Source organism: Tupaia chinensis, unplaced genomic scaffold, assembly GCF_000334495.1.
Source record: "Tupaia chinensis unplaced genomic scaffold, TupChi_1.0 Scaffold000113_1, whole genome shotgun sequence".
Lineage (NCBI taxonomy): Eukaryota > Metazoa > Chordata > Mammalia > Scandentia > Tupaiidae > Tupaia > Tupaia belangeri.
The window spans coordinates 4,095,398-4,102,384 of NW_006159577.1; the positions used below are offsets into that span (position 1 = coordinate 4,095,398).

Genomic DNA, 6,987 nt, shown 5'->3' on the forward strand with positions numbered 1-6,987 from the left:
TCAAGTTCCAATTAACAGCCTAACCAGAGAGCTTTAATGGGTTTCCAATCTAGTGGCCTGATAGACTCATCAATTCCTCTGGGAGAAATTAAGAAAATCGACCGCCCCTTGGCGACGCAGTGTCATTCCTTTCTGCAACTATATGTCAAATTAAAAACACAATTAAAATTTAAACTGTTTCAATCAAAGGGTGCCCTGCAACCTATGTTTCACTTAATAGAACTTTGATGAAAATCTGATGCGTGCACTCCATCACCAACGGGGGGGGGTGGGGGCAAGGGCGGCGGAGGAGCTCACGGGAGAAAGCGATTCTTTATATTTCTTTAAGACACTAGCGCTAGGGTGAGGCACACAGGTGACTCTACCTCGGGGTTCCTGCCTCAGTGCTGCGCGCTACGCACTTGGTTCTGCGCAGTCTCATTCACTGTTCACTGCTACACCTCTTCCCCAGTTCCTTTTCTTCTCCATCCACCCCAATGCTAAGAGATCCTTGTGGAGCCCCACGACCCAGACTTTAAGCAGTTTAGCCCCAGGGATGAATCATCTGGAGCAGCAGCCAAGGAAGGAATTTGGGTGAATACAGCCAGTGTGCACCTCCAGGGAACTCTCTGTGGAAGCCCGCTGCAGCTTCCAGTTTTCTCTTGCCTCCAGTCCCAAAAAGGCTCAAACATTTGAATGATACTCTGAAGGATCCTGGAGTAGGAAGAGTGGGAAGGAATTCTGGGAACACAAAGAAGTCCCAGTGAAGATGAGGATTGTGTTGCAGTCTCAAGATGATTCCATACTTCAATCTCCACTCCCATTCATAGACCTTTAGGGTACTTCAGCGAGACTGACTGACACACCCCAGAATAGGGTGAGGAGGCAGTGCAAGCCCAAGTTTCAATTGAAGATCCTTTCGGAGACCTATGGCAGTGCTCAAAAGTACACCTGGCCTAGTTATCGCCCCCTTTTCTCTCTTTCGTCCCTCCACCCCCAACTATTTGCCAGTCAAAACCTCAACATTGTCCAATCTGTACACCAGGATGGGTACCTGTACACACACACACTGGTATGCACACTTCCAGACATGTTCTTCAGATGCAAGGGAGGGCTCTGACCTGAGAGCTAGGGAGTGGATGGCAGTGAGTGGGGAGAAAGCCCAGAGGAGCTGAAGCCCAAATGGCTCCTGCACCCCACTTGCACATGCCGGGGTGGGCATGTCCTCAGGGTCTGACTGGCTGCGTTGTGGCCCCCAAACCGGAATTTCTATGTTGCTCAGGGTTCTTGCACCCTACTCCCAATGTGTGTGGCCCAGTAAAGAGGTCTTATTCTAGCTGCTTTGCAAAATTTAAGTTTGGATCACTAAGGGGAAGAAATCAGCTGGCTGGGTCACAGGGCCCCTAGACGTGGAGTAGTACTCTGAGAGCTGCATATGGAGCCTTGGAGGCAGCCTGGACACGCTCAGCAAAGACAGCCCAATAGAGGTTCTAGAGCGAAGAGCAGGTGCCCTGCGCTAGCAGAGGGGTGGAAGCAGGAGTGCTTGGCCCTGTACCAGGTGACCCAACAATGAGAGGCCTCACCAAAGCACTAGAAGGTCCAAGGCTGCACAGCTCTCTTCACAGAATGCTCCAGAACCCACCCACGTCTCCCAGGCACTAGCTTGACCAGAGAGCAGTCATAGAAGAGAAAGCAAATCCCACCAACCTTTTAGCCTCTTCCTTCTCCCAGCTCTATCTCCCGCCTCTGAGGCAAAAGAGAGCAGTCTGGGGTTCTCACTGTGTAGCCTCAGCTCTGGAGTACAGAGAGACTGCTAAGGGGGCGTCCGACTCAGAATGAGTGCCCAGCAGCGAGGGGGGGGCGGTTTATATGTCTTGCTGTTGTTTGGTGTACACACAGTCTCTCTATTTACTACCAAATAAAAGAAATACATCTGTGTTGCCATCCGAAACAGTTCGCGCGCTGGCTCCGCAGTCTCCCAGGGCACGGAGGCATTCTGAAGCCCTCAGAGCTGCAGTCTGACACCGTGGGGACCCAGCTCCTGTGAGGTCCTGGCACAAAGGAGTATGAAGATCTGCGGAGAGAGCAGGCTCGCTATTTTGTCTAAGATGAGGAGGAAGCTCTAGGCATGCTTACAAGGAGGATTTGCGTAGCCATAGTGAGAGTGGCACCTTGCTCCCTGTCCAGTTCTTCCAGAATTCATCACAGCTTGCCTTAGCCCAGGGCGATCCGAAAAACCAGCTGCCTAGAGTCACCTCAAACAAGGTGGAGATGACTATGACTGTGCTTAGGGACATCGATTATGCTAAATACATACGCGGGTGTGTGCTAGGAGCCCGTGGACGTGGTGTCTGCTAGGAAGTCTGAAACGTGTGTATGTGTGTGGCGAGTGTTTATGCCAAGTGTGAGTGTATCCTGTGTGGCGTGTGCATTTGTGCTTGGTCGATGTAGAAGGATTTAGCCGTGAAGCCAGTTACTTGCATTGACTTGGAGATTAATTGGGGGTGCAAATGGAGAAGAATCTGAAATTAGGGTAGGCAGAGAGAAGTCAGGGTGCTACAATCTGAAAGACAGACAGGTAAAAGGGTAAAACTGAGGGTGTCAGTTCAGCATCCTGATAGGGAACACGTGCTGCCCTGGTTTCACTGTGGAAAGCCCAGGAGGAATTTCACAGAGGCACCTCCACCTCCAAAAAAAAAAAACAAACAAACAAACAAACAACTCTCTGCTTCCATACAAAATTACGTTAAATGCTTTGGTTCTTCAGATGGCAGCCACGGATTTAATTTATTTGAGTAACATTTATATAATATTTGCAAGTTGTTTAGCCACCTATTTTGTTCTTGAAGAAGAATCATTTTGGCAGGTAAACCATATCTTCACAGATCCCAGAACCTATAAAAACTAGCCTTCTGTCCTTCAGTCCCGCTGAAGTCCCTAACTTCCATCTTCTGCCTATACTCACGTCTTTTGCTTTGTGTTTACATAGTTGCTTCCCACTTGTAAATACGTGTTGAAATTAAGTGTTTGTATATTGGTCTCTTCTAAGGCCAGAGTGTAGGTCATTGTCGATGTTCCATAAATGTTTTTTGAACCAATGTAATAAAAAACACAGTTTTGCACCTAACTTACTAAAGATGCATGGGAGAACAGACAAACCTATTCCGATTATAAAGTGGGCATTCTCTTCAAACAGTGGCTCACTCAAAAAGATGAAATCATTCTACCATCTACATGTATTTCTTAGAAAATTCTTTCTATGACTTCATAGTGGAGTGTCGGTATATAAAGTGCATTTTCTCCTACTGGAACGATGATTTTTCTAGGAAAGATCATGTTTTTCTAATTTTGAGAGAATGGTCAGTAGAAAAATGGGCAGATGGGTTTATTTCCTGCTCTCAGTCTTTTCTTTCTCCTTTAGTTGACCCATCCATTGTGTTCACTTCTTCAGCGTCTTCTGAACGAATCTGTGAGATGATTTGGTCATGATATCATGTTCGGAACAAGTAATGAAAGTTTCTTGGTCAAGCAGGACAGAGTAAAAGTGTTTTCAAAGGGTGTGGCCTGCTGCATATTTTTGTAAAGTAAGTTTTTTCAAAAGAAGTATTTATTTCACTTTATTACTATTAAAAAAAAAACAAAACAAAAAAACAAAAAACAAACAAACAAAAAAAACCCCAAAAACAAAACAAAAAAACCTTCTTTGGACAAGTTGTACCAGCAGCTCTGAGCAATCTTTGCGGGGGGTGGGGGTTGGGGCGGGAAAGAAGAATGGAGGCTACTGAGTGCAGAAAGATGACCCCAGTCAGTTCTTGCGATGTGACAGTCCCATCAAGTGCTTCCTTGACCTTCCCAGACATGAAAGTCTCAGGAAACCTGCAGTCAAGTTTAGGATGCATCCTGTGCAGAGCATGCCCAAGTTCCGCTGCTGGCACTCTGGCTCAACTCCTCTTTCACTAGGAGAAATGCCACGACCCAGACCTGACGGAAGGGAACTGGACGTTTCATACCTGGGCCAGCTTCTAGGTTCACACATCTGCCAGTCCCAGGTCACATCCACTGCTGCCCCCTCCCCTAGGGCACACAGGATGGCTCCAGGAGGGATGTCACCGACCCAGGGCGGCCAGACCCCCCAACAGGAGGGAAATGAAGGCTTCAGGGAGCAGGACAAAGGATGAACTGTGGCTATGGAGAACCAGTTATTTCTCGACTTTGTAAAGACCAGGCCAGTCAAGAACCGTTTTCTAGAATCCAAACACAAATAAAGAAGTATTTTCTTGGCATTTTATAACATCGTGTTCTGGCTATAAAGTCTAAGGACATGTTTGCTATTGAAACATTATTTTTAATGAGCTGTTATTGGCCTGAACTGCAGTTAGTATTGCCAACAGTAAAAGGCATCACTATGTTTGGAGGTAACACAAGGAACAACATATTTTGGCCCCGAATTTCTGTTTATTTTTCATTTACGACACATGCCCTCGTTTTTATTTCAAACCCGAGGGAAATAAAAGGAGATCTATCTTCACTGGGGTCCAGGCTAAAATTTTGCCATAAATACACATGCTGGTTTATTTGGGGGCAGTTTTCCATCAACGGAAAACGGTGCTCGACGTGTCAGCCACTGTAGAATCAATTGTGTGGATTGAATTGGAGGCAAAGCACTGGGAGAGTGAAGGAAGTGCGAGCAGGCGCTCCCCAGCGGTCGCGCCCTGCGGCTTGCTCTCTGGAATTTTCTAAACCTCCGGGTTACCCATCTCTCTCTTTCAGATCCCCAGCCTCAAGCATGCCCTCCCAGGAGTTGTGCGTGCAGACCCGCAGTGTGAGAGTTAAGAAGCCACACTGGGTTGGTGAGGGCCGCCCAAGCATCTGCTTCTGCCAGACCAACCTGCCCTTTCCCGTGGTCCCCGCGCGCTGTGTCCCTTAGGTAGCCCGAGTGGTTAGTGGCCTGGCGCCCGTCAACGTGTGGATGCTGCAAGGGCTGCGCTTCCGGACTTTAGTCCGGACAGGGCGGGGGCTCCAGAGACGGTGCCAGCTAGGTGCTGGGCACTAGTGAGCAGTGCAGGGCTGGCTGCCGTGCCGGGCATACTCTGTTCCCTGGTACTTGGTACACTAGGACAGATTCCACACCACAGCAGCCCCGGGAACCGCAGTTTACCAAGCCCTGTGAAGCCTCCCAGTCCTGGAAGTGAGAGCTGCGTCCCGGGGACTAGCTGACCTCTCCGGGACTGCCCTCTCGCGGCCTGGCCTCTCTCAACCAGACGACTGGCCTCTGGCCACAGCTTAACTCTAAACTCACTCCCTTCCCTCTATCACTCCGGGGAGACCAGAGCCCACCATGCTCTTGGTCTGCTGAAGAGTGTTCAGGATGCCCTGGCTAAATACTGCGGATTCTGGAAGGAATCGTGGTTTGGAAACCAAACGCCAGGCTGCAGTCCTACCTCCGGATATACCAGCTGTCTCAGAGCTCGCCGCTGTCATTTTGCTCAATTTTCGAAAACTAGAGAAGCCAAGGTCCTCACCCCTTCCGCCCCACATTCTTCCTTCCTGGCAGGGCGCTTGGAGCCGCAGAAGATACTGAGGAGAGCGCGCCCCGGATCTGGAACAAAGATGCCTCTGTCTCCTCGCCTCCTGGATTATAGGGATGAGCGTCCAGGTCAGATTTAGCGAGCGCAAAGGCAGCCAACCAGCGAGACAGAAAAAAGTTTCTGAAACACCTGCTCCGAGTAAAGTCGTCCAAAGTTACACTCCGGCAACACGAAAGGCTTCGCTTTTCTTTTTAATTAATTCAATTTCACGACAACGTTAAGTGTAACAATATTTTGTGGGCTTTTTTGTTTGTTTGTTTTTTTAAAAAGGGACTGAACCCGGGCAGAGGTGAGGAAGATGAAAGGAAACAAACTACCGCAGAACAACAGGTGTAGCAGACAGGGGAAAAAAAATAGATTGTGTGGCAGAGCGAGGAACCCTGCAGAGTTGAGGATGAACTTTACAAGAAATCTGTACATTTATCAAATAAGTTAAAATTCTAAATTGATTGTCCTTCACTTAAAGCGCTCCAGTATGCCTAACTTACTCCTTTAAGCATCGCTACTTATGCTTTTTTTTTCTTTCCCCCTTCCTTCTGCTTCATAGTTTCTTTCTAAATGAATGACCACGATTATACACGGAAAAGGTCTGCTTCCCTCAGTGGAGGAAAAAGCAGGGCTCTCAGGACATTTTGTACAATATTGCACAGGTCAAGGTACAACAGTTACTGCAGAACAAAAAGGGACGGGGAGAGGATAAAAGATCGTTTAAAAAATATTGAAACTGCTCTCTCAAAACAGGGGGAAAATAGTAATATTAATAATTTACCAACAAGTGAAATTTGCAAAATAAATGCTATTAATAAATAAGACCACTCAAGCTGGGCTGGGTATGGAGCTGCTTCCATAGTCAGAATTCGGATTTTCGGACGTCTTATTTTTCTCCCTTTAGACACTTAATTAGAGATCCTGTGACAAAGCCAAACAAATGAAGGGGTTAATTGTAACAGACCTCTCCTGGAGAGAAAAGCAAGAGGTCCGAGTCGAGTCGTGGTTCTTATGAGAGTCTGGCTGCTCAGATTCTGAAAAGTGGAGAGGAATAACTGATTGGGGGTGGGGAGGAAGAACCACACCCAGAAATCTAGAAATAAAAGTACAACCTTTAAGAATTCTTTCTCTCTCCGGATTCTGAAAGTGGTTCAATAGAAAATGAATAAATTAGAGGGATTTGGGCTTTGCGCTTGTTTTCCTTCTATAAAAATAAAACCAAAAAGCCACAGCGCAAGGCAAATTTGGGAGGAGGACTGCACATTTTACAAAATCTTTCAGCTGAAATATTTTATCCCGGGAATTTTGTCTTTTTCCTGCTTTCTCTTAATAGAAATCAAAACCAAAAGAGGGAAAAGCGCCTCTAATCCGTTGGGGATGAATTGCACGAAAATGCATTGCAAATACTTACAAAACGCTAACGATTGGGGGA

The 6,987-nt window shown here is 47.2% G+C and overlaps 1 protein-coding gene across 1 annotated transcript in view; it reads right to left on the bottom strand.

Moving 5' to 3' along the window:
• LOC102495118 (homeobox protein HMX2-like) overlaps nucleotides 1-1,801 on the bottom strand; it is a 16,509-nt gene extending 14,708 nt beyond the window's left edge. The window contains exon 1 of the mRNA XM_006143967.1: nucleotides 1,687-1,801. The gene's annotated coding sequence lies outside the window, so the exon portion shown is untranslated. The remainder of the gene's footprint in view (nucleotides 1-1,686) is intronic.
• Between the last annotated feature and the right edge of the window lie 5,186 nt (nucleotides 1,802-6,987).